The following is a 22673-nucleotide window of genomic DNA, read 5'->3' on the forward strand; positions in this document are numbered from 1 at the left end:
CTTCAAATATTTTAAAGACTCATGATCACTATGTATGACAAATTCTTTTGAAACTAGATAGTGCTCCCAAGTCTTCAGGGCCCTCACAAGTGCATAAAGCTTCTTATCATAGGTGGGATAGTTGAGGGTGGCACCATGAATTTTTTCACTAAAATAAGCAATTGGGTGTCCACCTTGCAACAACATAGCACCTATGCCTACTCCTGATGCTTCACACTCTAGCTTAAAAGTTTCTACAAAGTTTGGTAAAGCTAGAATGGATGCATTAGTGAGTTGAGCTTTTAGCCTCTTGAAGGCTTGACCTTGCTTCTCTGTCAAACAAAATTGAGTGGTGAAGCTAGACTTGAGAAGTTAGGCACAAATCTTCTATAAGAGCTTGTTAGACCATGAAAACTCCTAGCATCTCCTACATTTTGTGGAGTTGACCACTCTTGGATGGCTTTAATTTTCTCGGGGTCAACATGAATCCCATTTTTGTTAACTATAAAACCTAAAAATACTACACTATCAACACAAAAGGTACACTTATACATATTAGCAAACAAAATATTGCTTCGAAGCACTAAGAGAACCTCCCTAAGATGACTTAGGTGGGAATCTATGCTTTGACTATAAATACTACATAGAAACCCTTAATACATTATTCATTAGTCTCATAAAAGTGTTTGGTGCATTAGTGAGTCCAAAAGGCATCACTAACCACCCACATAGTCTAAACTTGGTCTTAAAAGTAGTTTTCCATTCATCACCTTCTTTGATTCTAATTTGATGATATCCACTTTTAAGGTCAATCTTGGAAAATATGGTGGACCCATGCAATTCATCAAGCATATCATCTAGTCTAGGGATTGGATGCCTGTATTTGATGGTGATGTTATTGATGGCTCTACAGTCACAACACATTCTCCACTTGCCATCTTTTTTTGGCACCAAGAAAACAGGTACACCACAAGGACTTAGGCTCTTTTGAACCCAACCCTTCTCCAACAAATATTGTACTTGTGATTCTATCTCCTTAGTTTCTTCAGGATTAGTTCTATAAGCAAGTCTATTTGGTAGACTAGCTCCTATAACTAAATTTATTTGATGTTCTATCCCTCTAAAAGGTGGAAGTCCAATGAGGCCTTCCTTAGAGAATTCATCATCAAATTCTTTTACAAGTTCCTTTACTTGAGGGCGTAGCTCACAAGTTTCAGAAAGTGTGGCAGTGCATGTAAGTGTTCCTTTACAACGCAGGAGGCCTGAAGGTTGTTCAGAAAGAAGTATCTTTTCAAAAAAAAATTTCAAATTTTTCTTCTTTCTGAATGACCTTGTGGGAAGAAAAACTCTTTTCCCACGCCTCTTTTTCCCTAAGGGTTTTTTCTTGGTTTTCTATTTTTTTTTCTCATCTTTTTTTTTGTTTTATTTGTACTTGATCGTTTACCACTTGTGAAGGTGATAATGGATAAAGTAAAAACTTATTTTTCTTTATGAGTGAAAGTAATCTCATTGGTAAGACCATTATGCATGGTTTTCTTATCAAATTGTCATGGTCTACCCAACAAAATATGACAAGCTTCCATGGGAACTACATCACATAAAACTTTATCTTCATAGTTTCCCACAGAAAGTTTGACTTTCACTTGCTTATCTACAATTAGTTTCCCATCTTCATTTATCCACTGAAGTTTGAAAAAGGTTTAGGATGAGGTATTACTTGTAGATTTAGCTTTTCAATCATTCTAGTGTTGCAACAATTGCAACAAGAACCACTATCCACAATGAGAGAACAAATGTTTTCTAAAACTTTGCATCTTGTGTGCAAGATATTCTCTCTTTGTGTTTCATGGTTCACACTAGATTGGTTGTTGAGGGTTCTTCTAATCATCATTAATTCTCCCTCATATGGATATGCTACCTCACTATTTTCTTTTTCTTCTACCCTGCTAGGCTCATCTTCTTGCCAACTATATTCATCCCTCCCTCTTAGGATCATAGTTCTCTTATTTGGGCATTGGGATTGTACATGGCCTCTACCATAACACTTGAAGCATTTGACATCTCTACTGTGGGTTTGTGGGGTTAGAACATCTTTTTCTATATTTTGGAGGGTTTCTTTGGATATTTCTTTTGATACACTATCCCTCATTTCTTTTTTATACTCTCTCTAGGGATAAGAGTTAGAGTAAGAACTCTCCTTGCAACTTATAGGGCAAGAGTTAAGTCGTTCAAGTCCCTATAGGGCAAGAGTTCCACTTTATCTCTTATCTCAATATTGAGACCACTTAAGAATCTTGCTATTGTGGTGGTTTCTTCCTCCCTAATTGAGGTTTTCATCATGTATAGTTCCATTTTCTGCCTATATTCCTCTACATTCATACTCTTTTGTTGAAGTCTTTGGAGCTTGTCCATCAACTCCCTATTATAGTAGGAGGGAATATGGCGGCGTCTTAAGGCTCTCCTAAGATCATTCCAATACTCTATGGGAGGGTCCTTATTGATGAAAATCAAGTCAACAAGGAGATGCCCAAGGATGCTAATTTACACAATGAGAAGTCATCTCAAAGTGGAGAGCTCACCGGAGGGAGAATTGGACATATACCAGAGCATCTAAAGTTCTTCCTGTTGGTCTTCTTAATGATTAGAAATATGTTGTAAATAAGTTGGGCTCACTTCAGGGGTCCAAATAGCAAAGCTGGCTAAAATAAGGTACCATTAGCATAATAGGGGGTGTGGATAGCATTTTAGCTTATTCCTAGCCCTTTTGGAAGGCATTTTGACTTAGTTTCTAGAAGGACAAGCCTAGGATGCGGGATTGACTTAGTCAAACCCTAAGGCTGCCCATTTTTTCCCTTTTCCCATCCTACCCCTTTAACTTGTTCTCCAAGACTCCTTCACCTATAAATAGGAGGCCTACCTAGTGTATTTTACGAGTTGAATGAAATAGAGAAAAGTTACTCTGCACATTTTTGTGTGTGAATGATTAGTGAGGCTTGTCCTCTTAGTCTTAGTCTTATCTTGTGAGTTTTGAGAGCTCTCAAGTGGCGACATCCTTCACTTATCTTGGAGTCATTTCACCATCCAAGTGGCGTGCAACCATTCTTAATTCCATTTCTCATAAGCTTCCTTTTCCTTCATCTTTTCCTTCCATTATCATTCCATTCTATTCATAAACATGTTCTTATTTTTCTTCCTTAAGTCTATTCGGTTTTTACATATTGCTCTTGTTTTCCTTATGTAATTTCGCACCATATCTTGTCATCATCTTCACCATATGATGTGAGTTGATTTTATGATTGATCATTTTTATGGTGACACTTTACTTAGATTTGGATTTTAGACAATTAAAGGTTATAACCTAAGGAAATTCTCCACTTGATATTAAGTTAACCAAGTGGTTAAGTAGATGTAATGGTTCATTTCGCAAAGGCAAAAGGAAAACACAACTATATGGTGAAGATGATGACAAATATGGTGCAGAATTAAACAAGTAACATAAGAGCAAAAGAAAAGACCAAATGTAATTCAAGGAAACAAAACTAAGAACATATTTATGATAGAATGGAATGGAAATGGACAAATGGAAGAGATGATGAAAGAAGAACTTATGGATGGTGGAGCAATGGTGTATCACACCACTGGATGGGGTGGAACCACCAAGATAAGTGAGAAGAGGCCGCCACTCGAGAGCATCATGACCCACAAGATAAGACCAATTTAGAGGAGACTCACTCACTCACTACTCACACAAAAATTGTACAGACTTTCTTTACTATAATTTCAATTTGTGATTACAAAGGGGGAGGCCTCCTATTTAAAAAATGAGGAGCCTTGGAGAACAAGAAGGGAGAGGGGTAGGATGGTCTATGCAAGGGGGCAGCCTAGGGTTGGACTTTAAGTCAATGCCACCCGTTCCTACATATTCTAGAACCTAGGGTTTCCTTCCTTCCCTAATGGACTTCTCATGGCCCAATTTTATAACTTCACCTCCTATTTATGCTATATTGACCTACTCTTGCTTATTCTACTATTTGGACCCCTCAAGTGAGCCCAAATTATTTACAACATATTCTAAACATTTAAGAAGACTAGCAGGAAGAACTTTGGGTGCTCTGATTTATAGCTTCTTCTTTTGCTGATGCTTTCTCGAGGGTTGGTGGCGCCCGACTTTGTATACTAAGGTGACTAACACTTTTGGGAAGTTCCTGTTGTTTCCTTAGTCATTTGTCGGTTTGTATCATGCTCCCCAGGTTCAAAAGAATTTTCCTTCGAATTTAGAACTCTTGCAAATGAAATAGAGAGTTTGTTCACATGACTTGTGTATGGTAGATGTGAAACACACTTATGTTCATTAAGCTTAGGGAGATTATATGGTGTAATTCTAGCTACAAGCCATGTTTGGAAAGAATATTTGGGGATGAAATGATTTTGGAAGAATCCTCTTAGAAGGTGATAACCTTTAGGAGGTTTTTGAATATCATCCATAAACTTCTTAATCAAATATGTCAAGTATTTAGAATGTTTATGTAATGAAAAAGACAAGGAAGAAAAACACCTTTGAGGTGAAGTGATTAGACCCGTGTTATCTTGTCCTTCTCTTTCTCTTTCATTGTCACTTTTAGTTTTTGTTTTAATGTGGTCTTGATTTACCTCTTGTAACATTATGGTTCTTTTATTTGGACAATTGGCAGCTATGTGCCTAAAACCTAATCATTTAAAACATTTGGTGCTTGAAGTTTTCATGGGTGACTTAGGGGTAGAGGTAGAAAGATTGTGTTTAGAAACTTTTTGGTGAGAAGTGGTTGTTTTTGAAAAATTGGAAGGAGAAGTTTTATTAGACTTTTTGTTTGTATCCTTTTGTGAAGATTTGTAGAAGCCATCATTATGAGTATTTTTTAAAGTTGTCTTCTTCAAAAGTTGTGATTCCACCTTGATGGCTAGGTGAACCACTTTCTTTAAAGAAGAGTACTCATATAATTCTACAATATCTTGAATTTCTCTCCTCAAACCACTTACAAACCTAGCTAGCTTTGATTCTTCATTATCATGCATATTAAGTTTAGTCAAAGTTATTTCTAAGTCTTTAAAGTATTCATCTACCAGCCGAGGTCCTTGATGAAGCCGTTGGAGCTTCAACAAGAGTTCCTTCCTATAAGGAGGAGGAACAAACTGTGCGCGCGTACATGCTATCAAATCATACCAAGAGACCATGGTTGGCCTCTTGTTTAGCCCAATGTCCATTACAGTGTGTTGCCACCATTGGTTGGCATAGTCTAAAAAAACTAGGGAAGCTAACCTAACCTTTTGATCCTCGGTGACCTTATACACATTAAAGAGATCTTCAACTTTAGCTTCCCATTCTAAATACAAAGTAAGGTCATTAGACCCACTAAAACTAGGTAACTTTACAAAATTAAAACAATATTGTGGTTGGTCAATTGCCATTCTTCCTCTTCTTCTTGCTTTTGCCTTGCTTGAGCCTCTTCTAATCTTTTTGCAAGTTGACTTATTTTCTCGTCTTTGTGGACAAGTCGCTTCTTGACCGCCATAAATTATCCCAAAAGGTGGATTTTGTTATATGATTGTGGTTTTGAAGATTCACCTAAAGACAAATGACCCATAATTTTATTTTTTTTTGCACCAAGGAACAAACAAATAGTGAAAAAAAGTTAGTAAAAACAAAGGGAATTCAAGGTTGACGCAAGTGAAGAAAAATGCACTGTAAGCACTCAACAAACAAGATTTCCTCCCTTAGCCAAGGTCTTTCTTGTGGTTGAAAAACTCTCAAGTGAATAATGTCAAAGCCTCAACACTTGCTCAAGGTAAATTCACCACAAAACTTGAGGAAAGAAAGAAAAGACAAACAAGAAAAGCTTAAACAAGAAAAGTCTAAACCAAATTTGAATTGAGAGATTATGAAAACTTTTGAATAAAAATTGACAAGCAAGAAAAGGCACACAAAAAAGACTCTAAGAAACTTACTAAACTCTTAACTATGAAACTTTTCTTTAGAACTTTGTTAAAGAAAAAGGATAAAAAATTCCAAAAGGTTGAAAACAATTTGCTAATCAATTTGAATCCATATTTGGAAAATGATTTTTTGGTAAGTGATAACCAAATATGCTTTTTAAATCTTCTTTGCTGTTTTTGCGTCACTTTTTCTTTGAAATACCTTTGCTGTTTTTTTTATACAATGAGACTTATGGAAAAGAATGAACATAGCTTGCATCATGCATATTTTCAAGAACTTTCAATTTTCACAAAAAAAACTTGGTTGGATTCATTATAATTGAACACTTGAAATCATATGTTTGGAACTTTAAATCTACTTATACTAAAAACAAGTTTCTAATTACTTTGCAAACTTCACAACTAAAAGCAAGTAAGTATAATCAAAACAAGGACTCCTAGAACACTAATGAACATAAAACTCAAAGTAAAAAGACAAGATCAATAGAAGACATAATAAGAAACATATTCAAAACGAACAATGCTATGAATATAAAGAAAGACCGAAAAAAATAATTCTGCAAGAAATAAGGTGTTGGAAAATAAAAAGCAAGAAAATAATGACAAGAATTTAAAGGTACTTTAATCTAAAGACAAGAAAGTAAAGGTACTTGAATTTAAAGAAAAGAAGTAAAGGTGCTAGAATGTAAAGAAATTGTAAAGTGTCGAATCAACTCAAGCAAATTAAGCATAAGAACCTAAGCTCTGATAACCACATAAAGTGAGTTGATTTTATGATTGATCATTTTTATGGTGACACTTTACTTAGATTTGGATTTTAGACAATTAAAGGTGATAACCTAAGGAAAATCCCCACTGGATATTAACTTAACCAAGTGGTTAAGTAGACGTGAAGGTTCATTTCACAAAGGCAAAAGGAAAACACAATCATACATCACTAACACCCTGGAAAAAGAGGGAAACAAATTTATTTATGCCCTTATACTAATGAGTAAGTTTAATTATATGTCACCAATTATTACTATTTCATGTTTTAAATATTTACTAACTTTTTTCATGGATGATATAAGGGTCATTGGTAGTTACTTGTTTTATCAATAGTTGAAAAGACTGTTGTGTGATTATGTTCCCTACACAAGAAGCCATCCACAAGTATGAAGAATATCATTGATAATTAAGTACACTATAAACTTTACTCCATATGTTACTAATTAAGCATCTATTAACGCGATTTTTTGTATTAATTAATCAGTTCATGGCGTGAATATAAAATCCTAAAAGGTCGATCCAATTCAAATTTTCAAAATCTGAATTGGATAAGACTAAAGGTTTGTAATTTTTTTCATACTCTTTTCATTGTTTAACAATATTAACTTGTACTTTTTTATTGATTATAGTGTAATAAACAACCAGGAAGTTATGAGTGTGGCTATTACATTATGCAATGGATGGTTACCATTGTAAGATAAGGCCTTATAAAAGTGATAAGGGAACATGATGGTAAATGTACCGACCAGTCCTCGGGCGTTGCAGACCATTGGTGATGTTGGTGCCATGTAAGCGGGGTTCCACGAGCAGCGTGGGCCAGTGTCTCGCGAAGCACGTGCGCCAAGGAGCCAAAGGGTGGTCAAACATCGGCCGCCGGGGTGTACCAACGTGCCACTAGATAGTGTGGAGAGGTCGAACATCGGGACCCAAATAGTAGAGCTGGGCCACGAGGAGTGGATCCGAGACCACACACCAGTTACCAGTAAGGGAGAAGCCTAGATAACCAATAAGGGAGAAACCTAGATCACGAGGGCCCGTGCGTGTAGAGTGGATGACGCGTTCAGGCGTAACACAAAGTATAGAGCCACTGGAAAGATATGGCATGCGAGGGTCACGTTCCAGGGGTGAGCTGCATGCATGGCACGTGGACAACTAGGGCACTCCCAAAGGCAGGTCACCCGAGAGATCAGGTGCACAAGGAGGCACCCAGGTGGTCACCCCGTCAGAGCTTGCATTCCAGTTAGGGACCCCACGCGCTAGGTTGTCCCGAGAGCATGGTAACAACAGTGTTGGGCCCGCCCAACAGAGAGGCCCATTTCGGGTAAGAGGAAACCCTAGTTTCAGTCTATAAATAGTAAGGTAACAAACTTGGCAAAGGTACGCTATTCCCTTGCGCCGCTTAACACACACAGTTACAGATATACAGTTTGGTGTTTCCTAGCCCTAGTACGGACTTAAGCGTCGGAGTGCAAATGGTCGCTAGGGCGCCCTGTGTCTTTGTGTTTTCAGGCATTCATCACAGGAAAGGCACGTGCAAACACAGGGACTCTAGACGTAAGAGTGACGTAGGCGCACGAAGGGTGTTTTCGGGTCAACCGGCAGGAACATTTGGCGCCCACCGTGGGGCACGATACAAAACATTGTCCCACCAGCAAGAACCAGGAAGATCCAAGAGATGAGAAGTATGAGGCAAGGACCTGCTGCACCAAACAGGGGTGAGGGCCTCACCCTGCAACAGGTTATGGAGGCGATGCGAGCCTTTCAGGAAGAGATGGTTGCGTCGAGAGCAAACCAAGAACGCATCCAAGCTTACTTGGCAGCGTCGCAAGCTACGAACGAAGAACTGCGTCATTCAAACGAGGAACTACACAGAGATCTGCCAACTTGCACAGATGAGCGTGAGGGTGCAGATCAGGAGCCTGTGACGCCACCTAGGGAATTCCCAACGCCATTCTCACAAGAGATCGTGGATGCAGCGATACTAGCCACACTCGTAGGGCCCAAGGTGACCTTTACCGGGATGGAAGATCCCGAGGCTCACCTCACGGCTTTCCATACACAGATGATGCTGGTTGGGGGCTCCGATGCGGTACGATGCAAGCTGTTCATGAGCACTTTGGCAGGAACATCGATGGATTGGTTCATCAGCCTCCCTGATGGCCACGTAACATCGTTCCCGTAACTCAGAAAGCTGTTCAAGGCACAATACATCGCGAATCGAGCTCCCCCGTTAGTCGCTTATGATCTCTTTGATCTCTTTGATGTGAGACAATATCAAGGAGAGTCTTTGAAGGAGTTCCTCCACCGCTTTGGAGCGCAGGTGGTGAGGATGAACCTTAAAGACGAAAAGATGATGGTGCACGCATTCAAGAAGGGCATCGTGCCAGGACCCTTCAGCGAGTCACTCATCCGGAACCATCCTAAAACCTTCGTCGAGATAAGGCGTCGCGCAGTGGCTCATATTATGGCGGAGCAAGAAGTTAGTGAAAAGCGCACATGTGTCGTTCCCACGCGGTCGCACGCGACAGGTCGTCCTCAAACCCCGAGGGTGCATGAGGCAACGACAGAGATGAAGACCCCCGTGAAGCAGCAACCCTATCAACCAAGAAAGCCAATACTAGGGGACACGGGAGAGAGAACGTGCCGCCAAGGCACGACTTCGTGGTAGAATTGAAGGACCTCATCGCTATCCCGAATGTACCTGAGAGGCTGAAGGTACCTCCCAAGACCGACAAGAAGCTCGGGCCTAACAAGAACGCCTGGTGTGAGTTCCACCAAGCATTCGACCATCCCATACGCAATTGCTTACCGTCGAGGCACCAACTAGATGAGTTGGTGAAGAACGGTCTCCTGAGGGATTATTTACAAGAAAAACAGGGGACTGAGGACATGGCGATAACAGGGGGTGGCCCGGGGCATGAAGTCCCCATACACGGTGAGGTCCACACCATCGCAGGAGGGTTCTCGGGAGGAGGTTGTACCGCTTCTCAGTGGAGAAGATACGCACGGACGGTGATGTCAGCAGAAGCGCAGAGAACCGACGACGCCTTCGACGTCGACCTGGTCTTTACCAAGGCTGACCTTCAAGACGTTGTCCCCCATGACAATGACCCCGTGGTGATCTCAGCGATAACCGCAAGAAGGAAGGTGCACCGGGTGTTGGTAGATCAGGGAAGCTCGGCAGACGTAATGTTTTGGACGACTTTCAACAAACTGCAACTATCCCCCGACATGCTAAGGCCCTATGGCAGGTGTCTTTACAGTTTTGCAGGAGATCAGGTACAGGTACGCGGATACTTATAGTTGAGGACTACCTTCACGGATGGCGTCGCATCACGTACGAAGAGCATCAGGTACCTTGTTGTCAATGCCTCCTCTTCTTATAACATGTTGTTGGGTAGACCAATGCTGAATAGATTAGGGCGGTGCCATCAACAAGGCACATGAAGATGAAGCTACCGGACTTGACAGGAAAGGTGATTACCATCAAGTTAGATAAGAAGGAGGCCAAACGATGCTACAAGAGCAGCCTCAAAACAAGGAGAGGGGTATCTATGGTCGCTAGTGGACCACCGTACACTAAAGGGGTCCCCCTGCCTAAGGCCAGTCACGCCAAACCCGACAAGACCATAGCAGAAATTGCCCGCAAGACCAAATATGATCCTTTTGGCAACCCTGGGGAAAGAGAGATTGGAGAGAAGGTCTCTAACCTAAACAACATCCTCGGCCAAACAGCACAAAACCCGGTCGAAAAGATAGTAGAATCCAGTTTGAAACTGGGGTACCCAGTGATGATCAATCAGGCGATCGGTTCGGCCCTCGGACAAAAATGGGATCAATTTCAAAGTCTTATACACAGGGGAAGCAGAGTATGCCAAGGGCTTGAAGAGAAACACCAGGTACCAGGGAAGGCAACCCCGCTAGTTTCACGTCCGGTCTCTCCCGTGTGGACCGTTTCTTCCAGAAGAACAGAGACCCTCGGGACAAAACATGCAGACTTGAGGCACTGAAGCAGGGCTCAGTTCCTTGCACATGGAATGCAGCCGATTTCAAGTTTAATTTCAGTTAAGCAGGAGTATTGTACATGGTATTAGGAGGACACTCTTTTTCCCATACAAGGGTTTTTTAACGAGGTCACTAGATAAGTTTCTATTGAAATATTTTCTCGAGTTATGTACAATTCAGGTAAGGACTTGTTTTCCTTGCGTTAGAAGTCTCGAGAGTAAAGAGATACGTTCGCGAGAGAACACCTCCCCTCTTGAGTGAAAACGCCAAGGTTAAACGAAATAGTTCATAAGATAAATCCTCCTCGCCTTTGAGCGAAGCTGAGGTCAGTTAAAAACTTGTTTTCCTTGTGTTAGAGGTCTTATGGGCGGAGGGGCAGGTTCGCAAGAGAACACCTCCCCTCTTGAGTGAAAACGCCAAGGTTAAGCGAAGTAGTACGCAAGATAAATCCTCCGCACCTTTGAGCGAAGCCGAGGTCAGTTAAAGAGCATCCTTGCGTTAGAAGTCTTGAGAGTGAAGAGGTAGGCTCGTGAGAGAACACGTCCCCTCTCGAGTGAAAGCGCCAAGGTCGAACGAAACAGTTCGTCAATTAAATCCTCCTCGCCTTTGAGCGAAACCGAGGTCAGTTAAGAATTAGTTTCCCTTACGTTAAAGGTCTCGTGAGCAGAGATGTAGGTTCGTGAGAGAACACCTCCCCTCTTGAGTAGAAACGCCAAGGTAAAACGAAATAATTCACCAGATAAATTTTTCGCACCTTTGAGCGAAGCCGAGGTCAATTGAGAGTTTGTTTCCCTTGCGATTAGAGGCCTCGAAAGTAGAGAAGTAGGTTCTTAAAGAATACCTCTCCTTTTAAGCAAGAACGCCAAGGAGGAACGACCTAGTTCACAGTTAAAACCCCTCTTCACAATGAAGGGAATATACAACAGGATGCTAGAAAAAACATCTTGATGCCAAGCACCATGATTTACTAGTTATGCAAGACGAGAAGCAGTTTTCAATTTAGAAATAAAAGCAATTGTATGTTCGAGAAAGTAAAGTTGTAGGCAGATAATGAAGAGTTTGCCTGACAACCAAATCTCTTCGCTCAGAACCATACCTGCATGCAAAATAGAAATACAAGAGAAACATAGAGATAAAGCGTGAGAATGCGCGGAGGTAGAGCGCGCAAACACGACATTACGATAACAAGAATCAACTCCCCCAAAGTATCGAATTTCTTGAACCTTAAGTCGAAAGAAACCCAGAAATAGAGGGCGATTGATGCAAAGATTAAAACAGCACAGGCAGTTGAATTAATAAACGAGTGCGGATAATAGTCAAAGTTCGTACCTTCAGTCATATAGATAGAAAATGCTGGAAGATGTAAAGGAACGCGAGAGAGCTTGAGGAAGAAGATGAAGCAATCAAGAGTTCCAGAGAATGACAGTACAAGTGATTGGACGCACGCGCGTTTTCGAAAGTTTAAGCAAACAAAGAAACGTAAGTGACGTTAAGCCCCAGCCGTTGATCAGAAACACGTGTGCACAGATAAGACAGGCACATAAAGACGTCACTTTGGCGCAGTATTTACGTCCTGTCACACAGAGGCACGTAGGTCGACCAGGGCAAGGACTTAGTCTTCGGGCGTTGCTGACCACTGGTGATGTTGGTGCCACATAAGCGGGGTTCCACGAGCAATGTGGGCCAGTGTCTCGCGAAGCACGTGCACCAAGGAGCCAAAGGGTGGTCAGACATCAGCCGCCGGGGCGTACCGACATGCCACTAGATAGTGTGGAGAGGTCGAACATCGGGACCCAAACAATAGAGCTGGGCCACGAGGAGTGGATCCCAGACCACACACCAGTTACCAGTAAGGGAGAAGCCTAGATCACGAGGGCCCGTGCGTGTAGAGTGGATGACGCGTTCAGGCGTAACACAAAGTATATAGCCACTGGAAAGATATGGCCTGCGAGGGTCACGTTCCAGGGGTGAGCTGCATGCATGGCACGTGGACAGCTAGGGCACTCCCAAAGGCGGGTGACCCGAGAGATCAGGTGCACAAGGAGGCACCCAGGTGGTCACCCCGTCAGAGCTTGCATTCCAGTTAGGGACCCCACGCGCTAGGTTGTCTAGAGAGCATGGTAACAACAGTGTTGGGCCCGCCCAACAGAGAGGCCCATTTCGGGTAAGAGGAAACCCTAGTTTCAGTCTATAAATAGTAAGGTAACAAACTTGGCAAAGGTACGCTATTCCCTTGCGCCGCTTAACACACACAGTTACAGATATACAGTTTGGTGTTTCCTAGCCCTAGTACGGACTTGAGCGTCGGAGTGCAAATGGTCGCTAGGGCGCCCTGTGTCTTTGTGTTTTCAGGCATTCATCACAGGAAAGGCACGTGCAAACACAGGGACTCTGGACGTAAGAGTGACGTAGGCGCACGAAGGCGTTTTCCGGTCAACCGGTAGGAACATTAACTTATCTTTATAATTCTTTAACATATATGTATCTTAAAACTAATTTATGTCAACCGTATTTTGTAATGTAGTTCTTCATGGATGAGCAACCAATGTCTTCGGAAGCCATAGCATATGTGAGACATTCTTGGTCCACATATTTCCAAAATTTTATAACTCTAGGATAGCTGATGAATAGTGTAGGAATTAGATAGATAGGTAGAGATATATACATTATTAGTGTTTGTAATACATTTTTATCAATATATAAAATTTGATTATCTGAATTTATGTATTTGTCTGGCTGGGTTATAATTGAACAAGTTAATTCATATGGAAATTAACATTAAACAGATTGTACTAAAAAAAACCATATATAACAGCGGCTATTTACCATAGCCGCATTTTGTAAATCCAGCGCAAGATTTCTAAATGGGGCTTTTTACCATAGTTGCATTCGTAAATGAGATTTATAAATACGACTGTGGTAAAGCCGCATTTGTAAATGCATTACTCCTCGCTCTTAAAAATCATTCAGAAGCATATACAAATGCTTCTATCTACCATAGCCGCATTTATAAATGGGATTTACGAATGTGGCTAAATAGTCGCCTTCTTATCTCTTCGATTTAAGACTACGTGTACATCAAATGCAGCTATATAGCCGCCGTTTTAAATGTAAAATAGTCGTTGTTGTTTTGCCTTTCTACACGAGTGATAGATCCGGTCCAGTTACTTCTCCAGCTTAATTGCATTCTCCACGTCAAAAAACCTCACAAAACCAAATCTTTTTCCCCACCTATTAAGTCTGCGTGATATGAAAACTTCTTTCACTCTAGCCCACCTCTAAAAGATCTTAATCATATCATATTCACCATGACTCCCTGGAAAATTTGAGAAGAAGAAAGTAGTATAGTTGTGAGATGAATATTGTGGTTTACGTCCCTTGACGACCTTCCCCCTCTCACTTTTTTCTCTTTTGATTGAGTTTTTACTTAATCAACTGCAACACACGAGTATGTTGTGCCACGGTCGATTCCTATGACCAATCCCTTATTGTCTTTGGACATTCTTCTTTTCAAGGCATTCATAGTTTGTTATGCCAATCTTTGCAGCTATACTAAACACCAAAATATGCATCACCTCTATCACCTTTTGGCACTTGGTGGCAATATCTTATTGAAACATGTTTTGTCTAATGATGGTGTGTCAAACTTTTGACTCGTTAGCTCACTAAAGGAGATTCAAGCCCAAAACAAATATTGTACAACTTTTTTTTTTTGGCATATAACAATTGGACTTTGTATAATAGTTTGTGTTCTTATGACCTTCATTGTAGTAAGTTAAGTGGTTGGTGACCGCAGTGATGTGATTTCTAAATTGAGGTTGGAATAGTCGCTATAAGAAAATCATCAATTAGAAACCAATTTTAGAGACAAAAAATAATTAGTTGCTATAGTGACTAAATTATAGATCATTTTAGAAACTAAAATTGGTTTCTAAGTTAGTTTCTATTATGGTTAAATAGTTTTTAAATTGGTATCTAATTAGCTACCAAGATTTTAACTACCAATTATTTAGATTCTAAATTTGGTAGCAAAAACCTTAGTTTCTAATTAGATACCAATTTAGAAACCATTCAACAATAATAGAAACTAATTTAGAAACCAAATTTTTTTTTTACTCTCTAAAATGATCTCTAATTTAGTCACTATAGCAACTAATTATTTTTTGTCTCTAAAATTGATTTCTATTTCATGATTTTCTGGTAGGCCGAAAGAAATGATGGTTAATGTATTAAATTTTCTTTTGTATAAGGATTAAAACATTATTGAATATTCTTTTTTATTCAATTTGTTTATTGTTATATAAAAAGATTTAGAGTTTGTTACTTTTATTTTTTGAATGTTTATATTTATGTATTAACTATTTTCAAATATATTTGGGGTGAGGTGAATTTAAAAAGTTACGAAAATATATTTTGCAAAAAGGAAAGCTATCTAACTTTCTCTAATAAAATATTAAAAAAATGCCAAAAGCGAAACCAAACTCTTATTCTAATCAAATATGCCTAATTCATTTAAACCTAGATTTTAAAGTTTTAACTCATTATAACCAACGTATAGTCACACATCTTAAAGTTCTAATAATAATCCCATAAGTGTAGTTTTCATTCATCATCATAATTTTCTACCTTCCAAAGTAAGTTAGAAAAAATGAGAAAACATATGAATATGATACTAAACTAAATTTAGAATGAGCAAACATTCATGTCAACACTGATGAACACATGATATGATACTTTTTGTTGTATATATTTGTTGCGGCATATGAATATGCATCGATGAATGAATGCATTAATATATGCTCTTAAAATTAAATTAAATTAAATGGATTCTAATTTAATTTTTAGTTGTTTCAAATAAATAGATTTTTTTGACTCACCAAATAAATAATTATTCCATATATTTTTTATGAAATAAATAAATAAAGATAACAATACAAACATATATTAAAAGAACTAAAATATCAATTATTTTCATATCTATGAATTCTGTTTATTTATTATTTTTTTTATAAATCAACTTTTTGAGAATATAAATGATGCCATGAAGCTTTCTAAACATAACAGGTGAAGGAGAAAAAGAACTGAATCCTAATTTTTCTCTCTCGCAATATACTATTCTTCTTTGTTAAGAGTTTCTGATATCAGAAAACTATGATGAGTGCTTATTTTCTCAAAACATTTTATGTTCTTCTCCTCCTTTCACTGGTTACCTCAGGACTTGCTGTGACATTCAACAACTCAAGAGAAAGTGGTAAGCACTCCTCAACTTCAAACAAAGCCTCATAGATGACTTTGGCATGCTGGACCATCAAACTGGTCATGTATATCTACTTGATCTTCATGGAAGCTACAACACTTTGAAAGGTGTACTTAATTTAACTTTATTGATTCACTTGCAATATATTCAACATCTGAATCTCAGCAATAATTATTTTGTACTGAGTTACATCCCAGAATGCACGGGCTCCTTCACCAACTTGAGATATCTCGATCTCTCCAATTCTTATCTTACGGGGAGGATTCCTTCTACACTCGGAAATCTCTTACAACTACGTTACCTACATCTTGGGAATAATTTTCTTTGGAGAGAAATTCCTATTAAGATCGGGAGTCTTAAACACTTATAGTATCTCCATCTTGGAGGAACTTTTCTTTCTGGAAAAATCCCATATCAACTTGGGAATCTCAGAAACCTACAATATCTCAGTCGTGGAAGTAACCCTTCTCTACATTCAAGCACAACGACAAACTATACTTCAAATTCACTTTCTGGAGCAATCCCTTTTAGCATAGGAAATCTTCCATTCTTGCATACTCTTCGGCTCGGTGGCAATTTTGATATAAAAGCTAAGGATGCACAGTTTTTTTTATCGACAATGAATTAATTAAATTTAAAAGGGACACTTAAGGGGTGTCCCAACTCTTATACAAAAGAACTAGATTAAAACAACAACATACAAAACATGAAAGGATAGAGAGGGTTTTCCAGGCAACATAGGCTAGGTGTGCTGAAGCTCGACCCTTCCAGTTTTTCACTCCAAAACCTCCTATGCCCCAAAACCTGTATGGAATACTCACATAACTACTGCTACATTTAGTTACCAAATGTAAACATAGGCCTCACTCAGCTGCAAAGCACAGAAACTATAAAAGAAACCTAACACCTCCTACTATGCCGTGACTACAACCCCAATAAGAAGCAAGAATCAACAGAATAGAAGACAACAGAATTTGTCAACTCTCCTCCCAAACCCATCACGACAGAGTTATGCAGACAATGTCTGTTAAGCCTGACAAAAAAATTTGGGCATCCATTCTTCAGAGTGAAACACAAGTGCACCATAACTTCCACGCAAACCAAATGGGAACCTACTAGACTTCATAGCTTCTCAACATATTGTTACTGTTAGAATATATGGCCCTAAACAAGAGGGGTGTGAATTGTTTAAGAAGGATTTTAGAAAACTTTTTAAACTTAGAATTAAAATTCTTTGAGAGAACCTTGATTAAGGATTCAGATTTTCAAAACAAACAGCAAAAGCACAAAGCTGAAAAACAATCGGTTGTTTTAGCGAAACAATCGGTTGTTTATACCAGTCTCAAAATGACAAAACTAAATTTAAAGAGATAGGGATAGAGAAAATGCACACAGTTGTTTATACTGGTTCACTCCAAATCCAAAGCTACATCCAGTCCTCTCAAAATCCTAAGGAAATCCACTAAGTAATCACACCTTGATCACTTACACAACAACCAACAAAATGACCTTGAAAACCTCAAGAAACACACTCTCCTTGGCCAACACTAAGATTGCTGATCTTGAACACCTTAAGAACACACAGTCAATCTCAGAAAAAACAAATAAATGAATTGTTCAACAGTTTACAAAGATTACATTTGTTACATATGAATATCTGAAATCAATATAAGAGAATCCTATTCCAGCACCTTGATCAATCTCAAAACTCTTAAGCAATCTCAGAACTCTTTGAAAAACTTTCAGCAAAAAATTGTCTCAAGATTCTTAATTCTCAAATCTATTTTTCTTAATAAATTCAAAGATATAGTTTGTTATCAAATCTTAACAAACTCTTAATTGCATTTAAAATAGATTGGTCAAAGCATTGAATGACTGGAGCGTATTCAGTTAAAGCATTTAAAGCTCAGTCAAAGAAAACAGTTTTTCTGTTATGATTCCAAAACAAACAATCGGTTGTTTCCTCGAATCAATCGGTTCTTTTGTTACTTAACAGTTTTCACCATTCAAAAACAGTTTTCAAACTTTCTCAAAACACCTAAGTGTAAACAATAGGTTGTTTCGACAAAACAATCGGTTGTTTCAACTTAGTTTGAAAAACATTATACTTTGATAAAGATTGAGATGCTAATTGCTTGAGATTTAATCTAAGGGGTGCATTAGAACATTAAACTACCCAGAGCAAAGCTAAAACCAGCACAACAACACCAATCTATTTTAAATGCAATAAAGAGTTTGTTAAGATTTGATAACAAACTATATCTTTGAATATATTCAGATAAACAGATTTAAGAATGAAGAATCTTGAGACAAAGTTTTTGCTAAGAGTTTTTCAAAGAGTTCTGAGATTGCTTAAGAGTTTTGAGATTGATCAAGGTGCTGGAATAGGATTCTACTTGTATTGATTTCAGATATTCATCTGTAACAAGTGTAATCTTTGAAAACTGCTGAACAGTTTGTTTGTGTTTTTTTGCTGAGATTGGGTGTGTGTTCTTGATATGTTGAAGATCAACAATCTTAGTGTTGGCCAAGGAGAGTGTGTTTCTTGAGGTTTTCAAGGTCATTCTCTTGGTTGTTGTGTAAGTGATCAAGGTGTGGTTGCTTAGTGGATTTCCTCAGGGTTTCTGAGAAGACTGGATGTAGCTCTGGATTGGAGCGAACCAATATAAACAACTGTGTACAATCTCTCTATCTCTAACTCTTTAATTTCAGTTTGTTTGTTGTTTGCTGGTATAACCAACCTATTGTTTCGAAGAAACAACCGATTTTTTTTTCTAGTACTACAGCTTTTGCTTGCTGTTTTGGCTAACTGAATTGGTGAATCAATTGGTTTCTGAAATAAATTCATTCTAGCTTTGAAAAGTTTGCGAAAACCCCTGTAAACAATTCACCCCCCTCTAGTTTAAAGCCATCTTTTCTAACAATTGGCATCAAGAGGTTGGTTCTTGAAAGTCATTCAAGTTGATCCTAAAATCTTTTTAAAATGGCTGATAGACTACCGTTTGGGGAAGGTGCCTCAATAAACAGACCACCCTTGTTTTGTGGTTTGAATTACTAGTTTTGGAAAGTTAGAATGAAAATATTTATGGAATCTCTTGACAAAGGAATTTGGGATGCAATTGAAAATGGTCCTTTTATCCCAAAGTTTGAAAAAGATGGTTCTGTCATTGAGAAGCCATGGTCTCAATGGACTGATGCAGAAAGTAAAAAGGCCAAATTCGATTGCATTTCCAAAAATATTATAACCTCTGCTTTAAATTCTGATGAGTTTTTCAGGGTCTCACAATGCAAATCATCAAAAGAAATGTGGGATACTTTGGAAGTCACTCATGAAGGAACAAATGAGGTTAAAAGAGTTAGAAAGCATGCTCTCATCCAAGAATATGACATGTTTAGAATGCTGAGAGGTGAAACAATAGCTGAGGTGCAGAAAAGGTTTACACACATCATCAATCACCTTATGAGCCTAGACAAGACGTTTGACAAAGAAGAGCTAAACATCAAGATCTTGAAATGTCTTGATAGAGCATGGCAACCAAAGGTAACTGCTATTTCCGAATCTAAAGATCTAACATCATTAAGTGTTGCTTCTTTTTTTGGAAAGCTTAGGGAACATGAGCTAGAGATGAATAGACTCAATGTTCAAGAAAGTGAAGATAAGCACACAAAGAGCATAGCCTTGAAAGCATCCAAATATAAGGGAAAGCAAGATTCAAGTGATGAGGAAAATCTCAGTTTGCTGTCAGGAAAATTCAGCAAATTTCTAAAGAGAAACCGCAACAAAGACAACAACAAGAATAGGTATGGAAACAAGAAATCCAATGAATTTAATTCAAATAACTATACTTGTTTTGGTTGTGGTGAGCAAGGTCACATAAAGGCAGATTGTCCTAACAAAAGCAAAGAGAAAAAGACAAGCTACAAGGAGAAGTAAGGCAAGACAAAAAGAGCCTACATTGCTTGGGATGAAAATGAGGTGTCATCATCAAGTTCTTCATCAAGTGAAGATGAAAAATCCAACATATGCTTAGTAGCCGAGGATGATGATGAGTCTTGCAGTTCAAGTGAGGTAAGTTCATGTGCTTCCTTAAATGAACAAAATTATAGTGAATTGCTTGAAGCTTTTCAAGAAACACATGATGAAGCTAATAGATTGGTTCTTTCAAACAACCGATTGAAAGATCTTAACAATGGGCTTGAAAAGAAAGTTAAATCACTTGAAGAGAATCTGAGAAAAGCAAAAATTGATTTTGAAAAACTGGAAAATCATTTAAAAAAATGCCTCTTGCAAGTGTGATACTCTCATTTGCACAAATTGTGAAAACCTTGAGGAAAAGGTTCACTATCTTGTTGAAACTGTGGACAAGCTTTCAAAGGGGAAGTCAAACTTTGAGAATGTCTTGGCATCTCAAAGCTGTGTTTTTGGAAAGGCTAGTTTAGGCTTCAATCCACAGTACAAGCAAGATAGGTTTTCAAAAAGTTTTTTTAGAAAATCAGAAAAACAACCGATTGTTAAGACGAAACAAACGGTTGTTACATGCTTTTTTTGCATGAAGAAAGGCCACTCTGTTAGATTCTGTAAAATTAGAAAATATTATGTTCCTAAAGGTCTTATGAAATGGATTCCTAAGGGATGTGATGTTTCTAACAGCAAAGAAAAGCCAAATGGACCCAAATTTGTAAGGGGACCAAATCTTGCAACTTGAATTTGTTTATGCAGGAAAAATGAAGAGAAAAAGAAGAACTGAGCCATCTGATCAAGCTGTTGAAGAAAAAGGAAGTCATTGAAGCTGAATCAATGTTATGCAAAAGGTTAAAACAGTGAAAAGAAGTTTTCTTGATCAACAAGCAATTGGCTCACTGAAGAAACAACACAAGGATAAGACCTTCCTTTATTTGTTCTCAATTTCTGTTTCAAAGTTCTTTCTTGTGATTAATTTTCTTTTAATCAATGTCATGTGCTTTAATCTGTTACTGTTTATGGTTAAAAATTTCAAAATCAAGTTTTTTTTAACTGCTGCAGAAAAAGAACCGATTGTTTCTTCGAAACAACTGATTGTTTTGAGTCTGACAGCACTGTGAAGAAATTGATTTAATTTTTTTTAAAATTTCTAGCCGTTGCAGATCAATTACAAAGGGAGAATCTTGGTCAAAAGTTCTGTGTTGAAAGCTGAACATGATCAGAAAGAAGTTACTACAATCATAAAGGAATACATTCCAAAATCTTGGAAATTCAAAAGCCTTAATGACTAGTCAAAGATCACATGTGAAGACCATGTGATTTTCATCTTTTTCTAACATTTTCTGTGCAGAACAGAGTCAAGTCCTCTCTCTGAAAATCATGTACCCATTGAATGAAATTAAATTCAAATTAATTCTCTTACTGCTATAAAATGAGGTGCAGATTTCTTTCAACAAGAACAACCAATTGCAACATCTCTTGCAATATCTCTTGCAAAAAAAAATAATTCTGTGAAGTGTGTTTTCGTCTCTGCTGTCATGGAATCAACACCTCCCACCTCTAAAAGAGTCAAAACCATAGCTGTAAGGTCTGGAGGAAGGCTTGAAAGCTGGTTTTCTGGTGACACCGATCTCATTGAGAAGTATATGTATGAAACAAGTGTCAAGAAGATAAACAACCCCAAGGTTGTGTGCTTTGATTGGCTGAAAAGTCAAAAGCTTGACAATGTGAGGAGGCTTCTCAAGAATCAATCACTCAGACAATTTTTTGAGCTAAAAGGGAAAATCTATCCAGATTTGGTGAGGGTAACAATCTAGTTTGAGGGAAACAATCTAGTTTCTCATGTGAAAGGTGTGGAAATGGAGATAACTCATGAAGTTTGGGCTGCTGTTGCTGGGCTTAAGTTCTCTAGTCTGAGAATCAACAAGGGAAACCTTGGTGTGGTGGAAGATTTTAACAAAATCCAGTTCTACAAATGTTGCTTGAAGAACAATCAATCTCAAGTTAGCACATGCTCGGTTGGAGGTTTGAAGCTTGATGAGAGGTTGCTTGCTCTCATTGTAACTTGGATTCTAACTCCAAGGGGGAGTAATCACTTTGTGTTGACTGAAGAAGATCTGGTTTACATCTTCTGCATCACCAAGAAAGTCAAGATCAATTGGATTCACATAATCAAAGAACATATGCAAAAAGCCATGAGGTTAGGCGATTACCATTATCCCTATGTTGTTTTAATATCTAAGTTTCTACTCTATTTTGAAGTTAATCTTGAGGATGAAACTTCTGAGTTGGTCAAGTCAACTCACGAGTTGAACAATGGATCACTCAGCAAGATGGGCTTTACAAAAGTAGGTGGAAAATGGATAAGTAAGGATGGTGATCATGGTGCCTCATCCAGTGGTGCTGCTCATCTTGAACAAGATGAACCTGCTGATATGGATGTTCAACATGAAGATCCAACTGAAGATTTTCAAGATGCAGGGCCTAGTGCTGCTGATGGATATCAAAGAGAAAGAATGCCAACCATGTCATCTTTTGAAAGACTCATGGTGAATAGGCTTGATAGCTTTGCTGAAAATCAAAGGAGCCTCCATGATCTCTGTGTTAGTAATTTCCAGAGGATTGACACAAGGTTTGACAACATGGATGCAAGGTTTATGACTCTGGATGAACAGATTGAAGCTGTCCAGAATCAAATCTTTGATCTTCAGTTTGGTGATGAAGAAGAATGAA

The 22673-nt window shown here is 38.4% G+C and overlaps 1 pseudogene; it reads left to right on the plus strand.

The window, feature by feature from the left end:
- The first annotated feature begins 16019 nt into the window (after window positions 1-16019).
- The window catches only part of LOC137838354 (receptor-like protein EIX2), a 35909-nt pseudogene continuing 29255 nt past the window's right edge, over window positions 16020-22673 (plus strand).

Source organism: Phaseolus vulgaris, chromosome 4 (genome assembly GCF_000499845.2).
Source record: "Phaseolus vulgaris cultivar G19833 chromosome 4, P. vulgaris v2.0, whole genome shotgun sequence".
NCBI classification, from domain to species: domain Eukaryota; kingdom Viridiplantae; phylum Streptophyta; class Magnoliopsida; order Fabales; family Fabaceae; genus Phaseolus; species Phaseolus vulgaris.